This window comes from Eubalaena glacialis, chromosome 14 (assembly GCF_028564815.1).
Source record: "Eubalaena glacialis isolate mEubGla1 chromosome 14, mEubGla1.1.hap2.+ XY, whole genome shotgun sequence".
Lineage (NCBI taxonomy): Eukaryota > Metazoa > Chordata > Mammalia > Artiodactyla > Balaenidae > Eubalaena > Eubalaena glacialis.
In genome coordinates this window covers 11,728,347-11,746,085 of record NC_083729.1, presented here as the reverse complement: position 1 = coordinate 11,746,085, position 17,739 = coordinate 11,728,347, and the positions used below count along the sequence as shown (strand labels likewise).

General features: G+C 50.0%; 1 pseudogene; it reads left to right on the top strand.

Annotated features, from left to right (window-relative positions):
• Positions 1–893: 893 nt before the first annotated feature.
• On the top strand, positions 894–1,948 carry LOC133105187 (reticulocalbin-1-like; annotated as a pseudogene).
• The last annotated feature ends 15,791 nt before the right edge of the window (positions 1,949–17,739 follow it).

The window sequence follows — 17,739 nt, the reverse complement described above, 5'->3', positions numbered from 1 at the left end:
ATTTCTTTCCTATCCCCAAATCCACCCCTCTCTGAAGGGTCCCAGAGTTTGGGTTCTGTGGACACACTGCCCTCCCCACGGGTCAGCCCCTGAGGCCACATCCCGGCTGCTGACCCGCCGCCAAACCACAAGCACCGGCAACTGCCACCAGTCTGGCCAAGTGACCTGGCTCAGTTCCCAGCCTGCGCCGCTGGGAAAGAATGAGTCAGCAGTGTCTTGTCTCCTTGGCCTTAGGCGGGGTGTGACCTAAAAGCCACAAGAAGTACATAACTTGAGGATGGTCCCAGTAGAGAACGCCCTAAAACGTCAGAGTCTCAGGGATGGGAAAAATCTTAGAGGTCTTCTTGCTCAAACCCTCTTCATGTGCTAGAGGATCTCAGACTCTGGACCCACACTGCCCTGCGCGAGCTTGAGCAAGTTAGTGGCCCTCTGTGCCTCAATTTTCCCATCTATAAAATGGGGGTAATAATAGTACTTACCTGATAGGGTTGTTGGTAAGATTAAATGAGTTAATCAATGTACAGTGTACATGGCACATAGTAACACCTGACAAATGTCAGCTGTCCTTATCACTATTATTTAGAGCAATCCCTTCTCTGGTAGAGGCCTCAGGTGACTGCTTCCAGGGATATGAAGATCACAACCGCAAGAGGCAGTAATCCACATACCAAGCTCTAAGGTATCTCTCCCTTGAGTCTGTACAAAACACAACTTCCGTTGCACCTTGACAGATACCTGTAGTCAGATCTCCTCTTCCTGCTGTACCACCTCAACTCTAAGACGAAGAACCGAGCCCCGCCGCCGCGCTCGCTCCAAGCCCCCATTCCCGAGCCGAGCCGCCGCTCTCATCGCTCGCTCGGTGCCTCCCCGCGGGCAGCTCTCCTCTCCCGACGATGCCGCCCGGCTGCCGCGGGTGCGACCTGGGGCTGGTCCTGGGGCTGGTCCTGGGGCTGGTCCTGGGGCTGCTGCTGGCACCCCCGGCGCTGCGGGCCAAGCCCACAGTGCGGGGCGCAAGGAGCTGGTTGAGCGGCCGCCTGAGGACAACCAGAGCTTCCAGTACGACCACGAGGCCTTCCTGGGCAATGAGGACTCCAAGACCTTCCACCAGCTCACCTCGGAGGAGAGCAAGGAGAGGCTGGGGAAGATTGTCGATTGAATCGACAGTGATGGGGACAGCTTTGTCACCGCCCAGGAGCTGAAAACCTGGATCGAACGGGTGCAGAAAAGGTACGTACACCTACGATAATGTCGCCGAAGTCTGGAAGGATTATGATGGAGACAAAGACGATAACATTTCCTGGGAAGAACACAAACAAGCCACCTACGGTTACTGCCTAGGAGACCCCACAGAGTTTCATGATTCTTCAGATCATCACACCCTTAAAAAGATGCTGCCATGTGATGAGAGAAGGTTCAAGCCTGCGGGCCTCGATGGTGACCAGACAGCCACCCGGGAGGAGTACACCGCCTTCCTGCCCCCTGAGGAGTTTGAGCACATGAATTAAGGAGATTGTGGTTTGGGAAACTCTGGAGGACATCAGCAAGAATGGGGGTGGCCTTGTGTGTCAGGCTGAGTATATTGCTGATATGTTTTCCCACGAGGAGGATGGCCCTGAGCCAGACTGGGTGCTGTCAGAACGGGAGCAGTTTAATGAATTCTGAGATCTGAACAAGGACGGGAAGCTGGACAAAGATGAGATTTGCCGCTGGATCCTCCCGCAAGATTACGGCCACGCGCGTGCTGAGGCCAGGCACCTGGTGGACGAGTCGGACAAAAACAAGGATGAAAAGCTCACTAAAGAGGAGATCTTGGACAACTGGAACATGTGTGTTGGAAGCCAAGCTACTAATTCTGGGGAAGATCTCACCAAAAACCATGATGAGCTTTGATGCACACTCACCATAATATGACAGACTGTCATAGGCTTTCTTTTATTGTCCTGGATAATTGCTACAATTGTCTCAGCAGTTGTGTCCCCCAGAAAAGGAAGTTTATCACCTCAGATTGGGGTTAAAATTATTTTTTACTCAATATTTGCTGGAAAATAGTCATCACTAATCCTTGAGTAAGATTTCTGTCCAAACACATTAAAATCTTGGTAAATTGCAATGCTCTATGGGGATATATTGCTAAAACATGACTTTTTAGCTTTTTCCATGAAATTTGAACTAAAAGGGAATAAAATTTGAAAACACCCTGTTATTCAGAAGTTGGGTGAGTGGGGAGAGGACAGTATATGGAGTGACTGCTATGTATTTTTTTTTTAATTATTTATTTATTTATTGATTGATTGATTTATGGCTGTGTTGGGTCTTCGTTTCTGTGCGAGGGCTTTCTCTAGTTGCGGCAAGTGGGGGCCACTCTTCATCGCAGTGCGCGGGCCTCTCACTATCGCGGCCTCTCTTGTTGCAGAGCACAGGCTCCAGATGCGCAGGCTCAGTAATTGTGGCCCACGGGCCCAGTTGCTCCGCGGCATGTGGGATCCTCCCAGACCAGGGCTCGAACCCGTGTCCCCTGCATTGGCAGGCAGACTCTCAACCACTGCGCCACCAGGGAAGCCCTGCTATGTATTTTAACTGCAGATTTTTAACATTTGCCACTGTTAGATAATTGGTGAGGGAAAATTCTGATTAAGCTTCAGTGGTATCTCATCCTACACAGGCTTCTTTCAGAACAAGGCTGATATTTCAGATTCTCCTTCTTGACTTTGTACTCTGAGCTTTTACTGTAAATGGCATATAAACCTCTGTGCATTTTTCTGTATAGACCTGCTAATGTGCACAACAGATCCACCCATCTTTGTTTTTTGTCTTTGTTTTTTACAATAAGAAGCAATTAAGAAAGGTAATGTGAAAAAGAAAGGAATTTTAAAGGTAGGGAGAAAAGATGAATGTCAGGCATTTGAAGAACTATAGGAAAATGGTAAACAGTTTATCATACTTGAGAAATTTTTCTTGACATGTAAATGAAGTAGATCTGATCTTTGAAAAAGTGAATAGCAATCCAATCCATTTCCTTACTGATCTCTGCTAGGAGTAGGGAGTAGGGTCCTAGGAAAGCCTGCTTAGTGGAGCTCTGGAACCCATCTCATCCAGTCCCGGTGACTCCACAACCCTCGGACCTGCCCCGGGACCACTTACGCCATGCAATTGACGAAGCGGTGTTCCAAGCCGCTGGCTGAACTGGAAGAAATAACTTTTACAGGTTGAAATTCTACCTTATAAGGAGAAAGTGGATGAAACAAAGGATCCCTCTGAGGATTTACAAAAAAAAAAAAAAAAGACCAAGACCCTCATTTCCTTCAAAAGTTCTCCAAAGGAAAAAAAAAAAAAGTTCTCCAAAGGAAATGTGTTCGTGTCCCTTTGCTCCCCTGGCCCTCGTCTTCTCAAAAATTGCCAATTAGTCCACTATATCTCCAAACAACTGAAAGGAATGTTCAGGTGTAGACAGATCAGCACAAAATACAGTCAGATTGTCACCTCCTTTGTTCTAGACACTGGATCTCTAGTAATGCAGCCAGAGGTCACATTAGCCAACTGAGTGCCCTCCTACATGACTGGCCCATAAAATTGAGCCTAGTATTAGCTAGAATCTTCCAGGCCCCTTTTCCCATGCTCTCCCCGCTCCTTCCCTTCCCCAGCCTGTGCTTGTTTAGTTCGTCTTTTTATACTCAAAGGCAAGACTTCAATCAACGTATTAACTTTCATCGTGTCTGCTCTGGCCTGACTTTCATAAAAGTTACCACCGTGGTATCAGCTGTGATTGTCATTGGCCCCCAATCCATACCCTGATTATAGGCTCTGACCTGGTCCCCACCTCCCTTTCCTTCTCTAGAGGCAGTGGCACAGGGAGGACTCAGTCCATCTCTGGACGGAATCAGCAGGCCCTTGAACCCTCCAGCCACAGACCAGAGCGCCAAAAAAAAAAAAAAAAAAAAAAAACCCCCCCCACTCAGCTCAGCGGGGGGTCACGGAGCCACGATGTCCAGGAGCTGATCAGAGCCAAGAGGCAGGTGTGAACGTGAAGAAGGCTCATAGAAGACCTGGGTCCTAGTCCCACTCTGACACAGACTCCGAGTGTGACCTTGGGCAGGAAACATCCCCTCTGGGCCTCACCCCCTTATCTTCTGGGCTTGATATCTTAGACCCTGTCTCACCCACAAATTCTGTCATCCTCTCAAATAACTGTTGCCCAGAGCCCTCCACTGCACTTTGCCCACTCCAAGAGTTAGGACACATGAAGTTCCCCCCTTTCCCCATCTCTGGGGGTGAGTGCACTGTGCAGCCACATTAAGAAGCTCCCTGGATGATTCCCTAGTACGGTCAGGTCTGAGAAGCCCCCATCTGACAGAGGGATGGTAATTCAGACTGCTTTGTGCATTTTCTGGCATGTCACTTCACCTTTCCTGGACATAAATCTTTCCCCCACAGTTGTCTATAAGCCCCAAGAGAGAAGAACCCAGGTTTTATGAATCTCTGTATCCCTCCACATTCCAAACTCAGGGCCTGACATTTAGGAAGGGCTCAGGAAATATCGGTTCATCACTAATGGATTGATGTCATTCAGATTTCCTTACTCAAGCCCACACCTCTATAGCACTGAATAAACTCTGTGAGCACAGTGAATTCCACTCCAAAAAGAGGAAGGAGGTCTGGAGTATTCCAGGCAAGCACCAGGACAGATCCAGGGCTAGGACCAGGATGGATCTCATGGCTGGGACTGGATTCTCTCCTCCAAGCCCCGCCTAGAAGGATGTTAACTCATCCTGCCCAGGCTGCCATCTGTTTACCTCTCACAAAGGTCCATGGTCAGCTCCCCTGGAGAGCTACTCAGATGACTGCTGGCACCAGACGTACGATGACTCACTCCATGTTCGTGACACAACTACAGGAGCCTCACCCCCCTTCAGCTTGGTCTTCCTTTTGTCCTCACTCAGAACTGCTCAAGAATCCTTGATCAGGATCTGGCCTCTCTGATAGGATGGACCACAGCCAAGTCTCAAGGTGAAAGAGGACCAGAGGGCAATGAACATCTTATGATTAAACCGTTTTAAAGCAATGGCTGATACATTTATATTTCCAAAATATATGGTGTTTGGAAAAGGTAGTAAAAATACACCTTGTTCTCCTAGGAGGTCTCAAATGTAGAATCTAAATGTGAGCCCACTGGTCTCGCCGTATTTCATGAACACATCGAGTTTGTTCCTACCTCAGGGCCTTTGTACTTGCTGCCCTCATCACCTGGGATGCTTTTTCCTCCTGCAGTCACATGGCTTGCACCCTCACGTCCTTTTAGGGTTCTATTTCAATATCACCTGAGGAGAGAGACCCCCTAAGTCTATACTCTACACAATATTGCAGTGCCCTTCTAGCTTGAGATGGTCCCTATCTTCTCATCCTGCCTTATTTTCCCCCTCTGACATGCCATCTGTTTGTTTATTGCTGTTTTTCTCTTGTTCAATGAAGTCCCAAGAGAGCAGAGATTTTATCAGTTTGTTAACTTGCATGGTCCCCTGTGCTGAGTGCAGGGCCTAGCTAATAACAGGCACTCAACACATAGCTGTCGAAAGAGTCCACTAACATGGAACTATTTTGGGACCTAGGACGCTGGACTAAGTCACTAAACATTGAATCTCAAATGCTTTGACTGCTCAGTGCTGGGGCCCTGCTCAATCACTCAGCCTCAGGCCTTTTATCTGTGAAATGTGAGCATGACACCTGACTTACTGACCCCACCAGGGTGAGAAGATTAAGTAAGATAAACTGTCCAGAGGGGCTTTGTAAAAGGAACACAAACTCTTGCTGCACAAGAACAAATGGTAGTTATAGTGATTAAATATTTTAATACCTGAATCAGTGGAAACCTTAGAAGCTGTGCCCAGAACCCCAGGCAAGGAAAGCCAGAGAGGGGCGCCGATTCACCCAGAGCCACAGAGCTTACCGTGTCGACTCCTCCTTGACATTTACCAGATGCTACTCTCTGTCAACACCAGTGAGTTTCCCAGACTTCTCAGCAAAGTGTGGCAGCACACAGCCTTGGCCAGAATTGTCTTTCTTTTGGGTATGGCTTCCCACCCCTGGGAGCTGTGAGTCTTACCCTGGTCAGGAATACACTGAGCGCATTCAGCCAACCCCCCCAGACACTCCTGAGCCTGCAGGTTGGCACCAAACCAGGCCAAGGCACAGACTGTGCTCTAATCCCCTGTATTCCAAGAGGCAAATCGCAGACAGGGGACTCCCATCCAGCCCCGACCTCTCATAAAGAGTTACATGGAGATGCCGCAGCCCCAGAACCTTTCTTCACATGTCTGTGTCTGTTTCGGAGGCCGACAGAAGCTATAGGTGTCCACTTGCTGCCAGAGGAAGTCCAAACTCTGAGGTCAGCCTACCATCAATTTTAGCTGCATCTTCCATCTTATGGCCTGGGAAGCCTGAGCGAGGCTGAGCCACCTCGCTCCCCTGAGACCCCGGACTGGGTTGAATTATGTCCCCCCAGAAGTCAAGTCTTTCCCAGAACCTCAGAATGTAACCTTATTTGGAAACAGGGTCTTTATAGGAATAGTTAATTAATTAACAGGAGGTCATACTGGAGAAGGACAAGCCTTAAATCCAGTATGACTGCTGTCATGAGAAGACACGGAGACACAGGCACAGAGGGAAGGCAGCCACGTGATGACAGAGGCAGAGATCGGAGTGAAGCGTCTACTAGCCAAGCATCGCTGGTGACAGCAGAAGTTAAGAGAAAGGAAGGGAACAGAATCTCCCCTGGAGCCTTCAGGGAGGTCACAGTCCTGCCGACAAATTGATCTTGGACTTCTGGCCTCCAGATCTGTGAGGGAATCAACGTCCGTTGTTTCAAGGCCCCCGTTTGTGGTACTTGGTTAGGGCAGCCCCGGACTAGACAGGCTCGGTGCCCTCCCCACCTGCAAGTCTGTCTCCTGCCGCTCTCTGCATCTCGCTCGGCAATCTGGGATCATCCGTTCTTCCGGTCCAGCCCGAACCTTTTCCCCCAAAGACATCTCTGTTCCCACTTGCTGGTCCCCTCTCTCCTTCTCTGAGAAGCAGTGACTTCAGGGCACCAAGTCCCAGGAAATGAAGGACCTTTCAAGGCTCACTTCCTTCCCAGGATGTTCCTGGAAGTCTGACCCCAGCGCTCTGGGCCCTAAATGCTGGGCGCTAATTGCAGGACACGGCAGCCCACACCCACAGCCACGGACGAGCGGAGGAAGGGGTCAGGGGCAGCGGGGTGGAACTATGCAGGGACGCATAGTTCTGGGGCGCTGCACGGGGCCTTGGCAAGGGGATGGGTTGCTGTCAGGATGCAGCTCTGCACCGCTAAGCTGTGCAACCTTGAGCCAGTCACACCTCCTCTCTGGGCCTCCGTCTCCCCGTCTCTCCAAGAAGGAGCTGTGTCGAGTGACATCCAAGGCCCCACGGTGCCTGTTGCTGAGGACAGCACATACCCCCAGAAGCCATCCTTCCTTTCTTTCAGCCCCGAGATGGTGTGCCAGCCCCACTGCAGGACGGGAATGACAACGTGGTCATGGTCTCCCCATCAGGAGACATTAGGGTGAGAGACCCCAGAGCCAAAGCCAGGGAGAGAGGATCGGGCAGACCCGGGACCGACAGGCCCCTTTTGTGGTGACTCCAGCTTCTCTGCTAATTGTGCGGAGAAGGGGAGCCCTGTTTATTAATCGAACAGCATTTATTTGCAGTGGGTTTTGTGTTAAAACCCGGACCAGCTTACTAAATGATCACGCACAAAGAGTTCTCCTCGTCTCCCACACTACTCCCCCAGGCTTTCTGCTTTCTTGGAGAGGAAGGGACCGAGAGAGTTCTGGAGAGATAGAATCAAAGCAGCAGAAAGAGAGAGCCAGGGACAGGCGACCGCGGAGGGAGAGAGAAAGAAATCAAGTGAGGAGGGGCTGGAGAGGAGGGGAGAGGTGGGTGAGAGAGAAGAAAACATGGCAGCACTTCTGCTGGGCTTTCCCACCCTCCACCTCAGGCCATCCTTGTGCCCAAACCTCTCCACTCTATTTCCCCTCCTCGGCTGTCTCCTTTTTCAGTTTCCTCCAGCATCCTCCCAGACTCCCTTCTCCCTTCCTGTGATGGGCTGAATTGCAACCCTCAAAATTCGTATGTGGAAGCGCTAACCCCCCAGTACCTCAGAATGTGACTGTATTTGGAGACAGGCTCTTTTTAAAAAGGTAATTTAAAAAAGAAAAAAAAAAAGGGTAATTAAGTTAAAATGAGGTCACTAGCATGGGCCCTAATCCCACATATGACTGGTGTCCTTATGAGAAGAGGAGATTAGGACACAGACGTGTACAGAGGGAGGGTAACATGCAGACATGGTGAGAAGATGGCCATCTGTGAGCCAAGAAGAGAGGCCTTGGGTTTCTACCAACCCTACAGCTTGGCCTCCAGAACTACGGGAAAATAAATCTCTACTGTTTAAACCACCTGTCTCGTGGTACTTTGTTACAGTTTGCCCTGGCAAACTAATACACTCCTGTCCTCGCCTGTCCCTCCCCAAGCCTGATTTGTCACACCACCCCCATGGCTATGCCACCACAGACACCACCAATTCCTGTGGCTCCAGGAGCGAGAGGACTTCCCAGGAGCCAGCTGACTTGGTTCTCGGCCAAGCAAGCCACTGACTTGCTGTGTAGCCTTGAGGAACTCACTTCTCCCCTCTGGGCCTTTTTGCTGTCCAAATTCTACCAAGGTATTAATTATCTGGCTTGTTATGAGAATGACACTGAATTCTGATGTGACAGTGATTTGTTAAAGGGTGAAAGAATCACAATGGAGAGTAGTTATTTGTGTGGCTACAGGGAGGAAAAAAAAGAGAGTTACTAAATGCATTCCAACAAGTGAACAGCACCTAGATAACGCCTGTTTTCAACGATGAAAGTGATATTTCAGGAATTGGAACAAAAAATTAAGATTCTAAACATTTCGGACTTTTAGTTCTAATTTAACACTCTTCAGATTCAGGCGTTCTGAAGCGTCCATCCCCTTGCAACGCCGTAAGGACACGAGAGATTCAATACCCCGTGACCCACCCCCCTACTGCCCACCATCAGTACTTCCCAGAGGGAAGCAAACGGAATGAACATATGTCAGGCATCTTCTCTGGGCCAGACAGTCCCATAAATCACCTCATTTGACTGACTACAAACTTGTAGAGCCAATATCATGCCCATTTTTCCGATGAGAAAACAAAGCCAGATCTGATTAAGGGTCTTGCCTAAGACCACATGGTAATAACAGTAGAGGCTGGATTTAACCTCATATCAGCCTGGCTCGTAATCCCTACTCTTCCCGCTACCTTATGATGTCAGGTACCGTGTTATGTCCCTGACATAATAAAAGCAAAAGGTAATAAAAGCAAAAGTTCTCAACTGGGGGTGGGAGTAGGGTGGGGATTTTGCTAGGCACATAGAGCACACGCTCTTGAGTACATCATGCCATGTAATAATCACAACTAACCTGGAAGGAATTATGGTGGTTTTTACATTGAAAAGATTAAGTCTCAGGCATGGTAAGTAAGTTGCCCAAGATGAAAGAACCGGATTTCAAACCCAATCTGCGGAAGCCAAAGCCCAACCTCCTTCTCTATGCCATGGGGCCTACCAGAGCAGGTAGAGACATGAGACCTTCCTTAGAGGGTCCCGGCAAGGGAGAGCCACCCATGACCGTGCTCCCAGGAGGACGGAGCTGAGCACATGTGCAGAGGGGATGGGGTGTCTTCACAGAGGGCATCACAAGGGGCTACACCGCTGATCCCCAGGGGCCACCAGAACCGCCTCCAGCTTTGTGGGCAGCCAGAGTCGACTCGTCCTGCCCTCACTCTGCTTCCACAATGAATGCTCTTTAACTCGGCTGTGCACTTGACAATGGAGAAACGATGCGGGTCTGCACACGGCCTTGGGACACCTTGGAATCATGAGCGCCTTGAGGCCGCGCATAATAAAATGGATTTTTATTTGCATTGCATGGCTTCATTTCCTACAGAATACCAGGCACGGGGAGGAAAATGCTGGGTGATCTTCGCTATATCCCTCCCTCCTCTTTGAACCTGGGTTTGCCCATCTGTAACATGAGCCGGTCGGATGAAATGACCTGTCGGGTTCTCCCCTCTGGGACATTTCCAGAGTCTATCATTCCCTAAGTTCCACAGGTTATCACTGCAAAGAAGGCGCTGAGCTTGTGGCTTTGGGGAATTCTAGGTTTCCAGTTTTCAGTCCAAACATAAACAGCCTTACAAGTTCAAAGAGAAGCGCCTTCCACAGGGAGAGCTCACTCGATAGCGAGAGGCTTGTTCGAGGATGGTCTGAATGAGCTGAGTGGGAAGGCACCAGAGCCATATGAAACGACTTTGCCTGAAAATACACAACTCTGCCAGAGAGAGGGAAACGCTCCAGGCAGAATGTGGCTGAGACTTTAGCAAACCCAAAACATTTGGCTTCTTAGCCAAACCCTCAGCCCCCTCTCTTCACCCTTGCAGCCCCACGCAGGGTCAGGGTGACACATGATTCCCATCTGTTCCTAGTCAGAGACTTGAGGATCCCGGAGTGTCTGAGAGAGATGCTGAGTGGGACTCAATGGGATTTGTCCAGAGAAGTCTTCCGTTACCCCTAGCATCCTGGCATAATTATTAACAGCACCCCTCTCACTCTCTGTTGTAGTGTGCAAGATATATTACGTGGTCTCCCTCTCCAGAAGGATTTTGTTCTACAGAATATGTAACCTGGAAACCAAGGCTGTCAGCTTCACATCTTGTTAAGCCACTATTCGGAAACCTTCTACAAATGGAGGGGGGGTGGTGGATATGAAATCAACAGAGGATTGAACCTGCATCTTGTGCCTGCTCCGGATCGGACAGAACTGCCTACAAACACCTTAGCACAGCCTTCAAGACCATGAATGACTTTTCTCATTTCTTCTACTATTCTTTCCCTAATCCCATGCAGCTAAAGACCAGAAAGAGGGTTCTCCTAATCCTATTTTAGAATGGGTAAGTACACAGATGATTGGTGAACAGCTGGAGAGAAACAAGGCGAGCGCTGTGCCCTGGGAACCAGCACGTGAGCTTTAAGAATAAGTTACTTTAAATTTTGTTCCCCTCCCAAGAGGCTCCCTGGCCTGGGATAGCAGTAAGATTCAGTGGATGAAATGAACCCATACTCCAGCTAGACATTTGACAAAGTAGGTCATGTTCTCCTTATGGACAAGTTGGAAAACAGCTCGGCTGCAACAGTCACTTGCTAGTGATCCAAAGCAAGCCAAAGAGGGCCTCACCTGGGCTCAGTGCTCGGCAACGATTGAATTAGTGCTTGGACAGGAAGTGGGGGGTGGGCTGGTCCAGCGCGTGGACGAAGAGGAAAGGTAACCTCAAGGATAATGAGGTTAGGATCCACCGGATCTGTGGAGGCTGGTGATGGGTTCAGCAAAGTGACTGCGAATGTGGAATCTATCTCCTCGGTCTAGTCTAAGAATCCAAGCAGAAGATGTAGGGGAAAGGCTGAGGGGGCTTCCGACAGCATGAGGCCAATGTCAATCCACAGGAATGAGGTGACACCAAGCTAAGGCAAGCGTGTGCTGCATCGATTGAGTTATGATGCCCAGAGTAAGGGATGAGATGGCCCCGCCCAGAGGTAGTGCGAACCACAGGGCCCACCTGTGATAAGGGACCCAGAGGTTAGCGCCAAGCCGAGCAAAGATGATTCCCCCAGAGAAGGCAGGACGAGGTGGGGAAACTGGAACACCCAGGGGGCAGCACGGGTGAAATATACAGGGAGGTGGTTTCAGCTCCATGCAAGCGAGGATTCCAATGATTGGAACCATCCACAGCTGGCGCGGTCGACCCCGATATGTGGTGAGCTCCCTGTCACTGGAAGCATGCAAGCACAAGCAGGGGAACTACAGCCTGCAAGCCGTCGGGGCAGGAGGATTCAAACAGTTGATGGGGAAAGTGACATAGCTCATTTTCAGGGTCACTTCCAACTCAGAGCCTGCCACATAGCGGGCACTCAAAAATATTTATCGAATAAACACGGGATGATGGAGCTGCTCAGCCAGGGACCCAGTTCCTCCCAGGCCAGGACCACAATCTGACTGGCAATCTGTTTCCTCCTCCATCAACTGGGAGGGATTTTGCCTTCCCTCCTCACCTCTTGGGGCTGTTATGAACATCACATTAAAAGAGAATTTTATGTCATGAAGATCTAATTAATGGGTACGAATTTTGCTTTGAGAGAAATGTACAAGGCACCGTGTAAAGACCAGAGTTGTTTTTAACTCTCAGCCCCGGAATGGAAGTCTCGAGGCCAGTGGGTCCTTCCCATCATAACAATTCTGACAAGAAAGGGACCCCCAAAGAATTTGGCTCCAGCCTTTTCAAGGAAAAGACATGGAAGTCTTCAAAGAGAGATAAAGTAATTTGTATTTATATGAAGTCAGCAAATTCTCTTTTTTTCTCCCCAGTTCCCACAATTTAGACTGTTAAAAGAACCAAATTACAAAACAAACCACTCTAAATAAAGAGAGGAAATCAATCCCAGTTTAGACCTTGTTTAAAGAAATCATTTCAAATCCCACACAAGAAAAACATACACCGGCCCTGATAAATGCTCTGGAAGCCAGCGGGGCCGGGGAGGGGCGCGAGGCCATCTGGAGCAGAAACGTAAACACCCTCGTGCAGAGCGGAAAAGTGTGATCGCACCCCGGGCCCGGTGGCCACAGGATGGCCCGGCCGGAGGGGTGCTGGCCTGGTCCGGGCAGGAGGGCGCCCAGGGGCAGCGAGTCTGCAGGGCGAGGGGAGGAGAGCACTTGTGGGTGAGGAGAGCCCGGAGTCCTGGACGCAGTGCACGTCAGAGCCCCGACCAGGTAGGTGGAGGCCAGAGGGTCCTGCTTAGAAAGCTCCAGGGAGCATCAGCAAACTCAGAAGAAAGACCAAACCGCCCCCCCCCCCCGCCCGCCATAGACCGAGGAGCCAGTGATGGGACCTGGGCAGAAAAAGCCCCGAGATTCAGGATCTGCTCTGAGCCGCTGTGAGGCTCGGTTTCCTTACCTGCCAGAGCCAGGTGAGAACCCCAGCCTCAGACCCGCCCCAGCAGGTACATGGTAAGTGCCCAGCGAGGGCATCAAGGTCCTTCTGCATCGACTTCCATCACTGTCCCCCCACCCTTGGCCCGACCCTTTCAAACAAGACCTCAGCAGCCTCCAGCCCCGTTGAATCTCCTCCAGGCCCTGAATCTCCCAAGGTCTGGCCTTGGCAAAGCCAGTTCTCTCTGCTCAGAAACACCTCCCCTCTCATCCTAACACCTTCCCACCCCGCTGTCCATGCTCTGCGAGCCTGGTCTGAAACTCTAGGGTAGAATGAGCTGCTTTCTCGGGATTTTTCCATCATTTCATAGCTTATCACGCTGGGTTGCCAAGAGCCCTTTTCTCCTCTGCTAGGCTCTGAGTGGCTTGAGGGCGGGGAGAAGGTTTGACTCCTCTGAGCAGGAAGAGGGGTCAGGGAGGTAGGGAGGGACAGCAGGCAAAGCGTCTGGGTTACGCGAGGCGAGGCAAGATCCAGGAGGACGTGTGGGACGGAGGCTAAAACGGAAGCAAACGACCTGAAGGCAGGAGCTCCCGGCGCTTCCCTTGACTTCGGCCCCTCCCTGACCCAAACAACCCACACTGGGGTCTGCAGCACTTGTGGCTTCCTCCCCCAGAAGACACTCCCCCTTCTTTGTTGCTATCATCTGGCCTTCTTACAAATTCCCTTTTCCTCCAGGAAACCTTCCCTGACCTCGGGTGAAGTTCATCACCCTCAGCTTTGAGCTTCCTCCAGTGGCGCCCCCTGCCGAGCCCCCATCACCGCTCCTCTCTTGTATCCCTCGTAGGTTTTAAGCCATGCAGGGCATTGCTCCCCTGGCCACTGCTCTCACCGAAGATTCCCAGGGACTCTTCTGCAGAGAGCGCTGGTCCTCAGGAACCACCACCCTACCTCCACCCGCCACCAGCCCCGGGGCGGGAAGCAGTGGCTCAGGGCCACGTGGAGGGAGTGGTCCTTCAGGCAGACGGCACCAAGCTCCCTGGTCTTCTACCCCTGCTGTCTCCATGTTGTTCCCAAACACACGAAATTTAGCAGCAGCCACACTGGGTTCCCTCCACCACAGCAACACAGAAGAGTGCTGATCTGGAGCCCAGGATGGAAGGCTCAGCTGGTGACGGAAGGTGTGAAGATGTGCAAGTAGATCCCTGTGAAAAAGTTCCAGTAGTTTCTCCACTGCAGAATCGATTGCTCTTGTTCATGCAAATTCCCTTTCAGCCGAGATGAGTGCAAAACTGGGAGACTCACGTGCTGGGAGGGACTGTGGAAAACGCCTGGCGTACGGTAGCCGCACTACATGGTCATGGAAGGAATGAAATGAATGAGTGAGTGAAGGAATGCAGAGGACCCTCGGGCTGTGCTAGCATCCCCCTTCCCCCAACACCCTGATCCCCTCCTCACAGCGTAATAACTCACAAGTTCTCTTTTGCGTGTCTGTCCGCCCACCAGGCTACAAGCCCTGTGAAGACACAGCCAGTGTCTGTGTGCACCTGCCCCGCCTCTGTGTCCCCACCAGGAGGCACTGTGCCAGACTCATGGTTGGCACTCAATAAGTATCTGAATTAATTACATAATAACTCATGAATAGCCCCAAGGAGAAGAGAGAATGGTGGGCAGACGTCTGTCTTCTGAGTACAGATGTCTGAACTTGAGCCTTGGCCCTGCCATTCACTGAATGACTGAGGCCCTCTCCTCACCTTGGTTTCCTGCAAAATGCAATGCTGGTCTCTGAAAACCTTTTCCTGGTACCTCCGCAGAAGCTCTTACTCCGTGGAAATGGTTTGTTTATCCGTGCATTTCTCCTGTTAGACTGTGAGCTCCCCAAGGCCAAGGACCGTATAATTTTCGATCCTGTCCCAGCACCCAGCACACCGTCAGCATCTAGGAATCCTCAGCGAATGCCTATCCAGCCAAAAGTTCTTAAGGCCCAGATTCCCAACTACCACGTCCTTTGGAGATAAAGCATCTCCAAGTCAAATCTGTGTCATGTAGGTAGGAGCAGCACTTACTCAACTGGAAATCTCAGTGTCGAGACCCGCGCCTGGCATCGCGGAGAGAGAGGCGGAAACAACTTCATTTCAGGCCTTGGGGAGCTCTCAGTTGGGTTGAGAAAGGGAGAGGGTCACAGGATCCAGGACGACGCTGTGAGGTGAGCACAGAGCAGAAAGAAGGCGTTTCCTCCCAGCTACAGGTCTATGGGCTGATCTTATACCCTGAGGGAAAATTATTTTACCCTTGGAAATTCCAGAAAAATCTATTTGTATTAGGAAAAACCTCTCTGGGTTGGGCAGGTCATTGGCAATATTCCTTGGAGGGTGATGTCTTTACCAGTTGGAAATTCATGCCTTGAGTGAGGGCAGAGCCTGTGGCCATGACGACGGGGGTTTGACTCCCATCCAAGGGGCAGATTTCCCTCACAGGCCCAGGTACCCAGGGAGGCAGCTACGGGGGCTCCATGCCTGGAGGACGGAGCACTGGTGAATTGTTGGACCTTCCCCAATAATCCCATCCCTAGAAAAAGGAAGCAGCAGGAGAGCGTCTCAGTTCCCAGGATGGCTCACAGATCCAGGAGGAAGGCAGACCCAGGGACAAGAGTTCATGCTGGTTCCTCAGTGCTGCTGCTTCCAGAACCTGGTCCAAACCTTCTATGTCGGTTTAGGGTCTTGTTATGAACCTCAGAAGGGACTTTGTTAGAAGGATGTCAGGAGCGTCAGGTAAAGGACAGGTGACTGGGGAATGAGCCGAGGGAATTCCAAGGCTCAGGAAGTACTAAGCAGGACACACAACAGCTCCCTTACTATGGAGAAGGTCGGGGCTGCCCTTCTGCAGCTTTGCCCACCAGGGCCACCAGAGTGACCTGAAACCTCTCCCTTTTGCCCTCACCAGGAGCCACTTGGATTCAAAGACCTCGGAGGCAGTGCCGAATTCGCTGCTGTACAGGCAGGACAGGGAAGACCCAGCTCATAAGCTTCCAGGGTGGAAGGTCTTTACCTGGATTTATCCTTCCACCAAAACCATACATTCTGGGAAAAGTAACCACCCCAATGGGAAATCGGGTTGTTATCAGGAGAGGGTAGTGGATCCGGGCAGCCAAAAACATCCAAAGGCCATGTCAGACGCTGCCTCTTTTAGGAAGTCTGAGGTTCTACTCCATTTGTGGCTGGTCCAGAATAGTCAGTGTTTTGCTGAATGAATGAACAAACGAAGAAATAAATCTGTAAAACAGAGATAATAGTTTTTCCCTTTTTTAGGTTATTGTGAGTAATAAGTAAGATACCTTGTGAAAAGAACATAGGAGAGCGTCCAGCATAAGCAAACACTCACTAAAGGCTAGCGAGGAATATTCAGTTCAGTACATCAGCACAGTACCGCCGAAAAGGGATTCCAACTCCAACACATGTCGCCGGTTCTGTGAAAATGGGAGAGTGTCCATCTCACACTCAACAGCCTGGCAAGAACAAAACGTCTGACAATATCAAGTGTTGGTGATGATATGGAGCGAGGGGAACTCATTTCCACTGTTGTAAGTGCTTGCAACCTTTTAGGAGAACAATTTGGCAATATCTAGTAAAATTGAAGATGGGTACACTCTATGAGCCAGAAGTCCCATCTGTCTGTCTATCTATCTATCTATCTATCTATCTATCTATTTATCTATCTACCTATCTATCTATCTATATCTATCTATCTATCTATCTACCTATTTATTTCCATAGAGAAAATTTATAAATGGATTCCACAGACAGAGGAAAAATCAAGGAAGAAAAGTTCAATATAAAGCAATATGAATATAGATGAATAAACTCTAATAGAGGCATGTTATAGAGCTCTACAAAATGACTCAACTGAAGGCTGCATATAAGCATGAATGACTCTCATAATTTAGAGCTCTATCCTTGCAGGACATTTCTGTATGAGGCAATCAGTGGCAGAAATGATCACATATAAAAAGAGTTATTTTTTTGTTTCTTAGGAAGACAGTAGAATATATCTGTCTTTTAATACTTCCATGTTTTCAGAAAAAGCTTCTGGTCCACTCGAATGAATTGGGAAGATTTCTATTCTATTTACGATTTAGAGACAAAACCAGTCCGTAAATATGATCAGTTCTTGCAATTGTAGTTAAAGCCTAAGCCAAGGTCATGTGATGGGCAGGACGGTGGGATGCTTTCCTCATTACACAGCAAACGTCATCGAATGTACTGGGAGCCTGGGCCAGTCATTGCAGCCAGAATCCCCCCAACCCTGTCTGTTCCAGCTCCCTCACAGTGGGCCGGGCAGAAGTCAGGCATTTCAGAATCTTCCTGGTAACTCATCCTCATACCTTTTCAACCTTTCTTCCTACCTAAATCCAGCCCATTCTTTAAGGCGCACCCCTAAATTCAATCAGCCCTGCAAATCTAGCCACATCCTTAAACAACACATAATGCACTGTCTTCTTGTCCTCTGATTCAGCTCAGGTGCCTAGACGGGTGTGAACGTTAGTTGCTGGGACAGTGGCAACATTGTGACAAAAATGGCCTAAGGATGACTTCCGTACAGGAGCAGCATTCTGTAAGGTGTCTGTAGGACTTGGGTAGGTAAATTCGGCATGTGTGGTGAACACTACACACTGGTATGAGTTAGTGTGC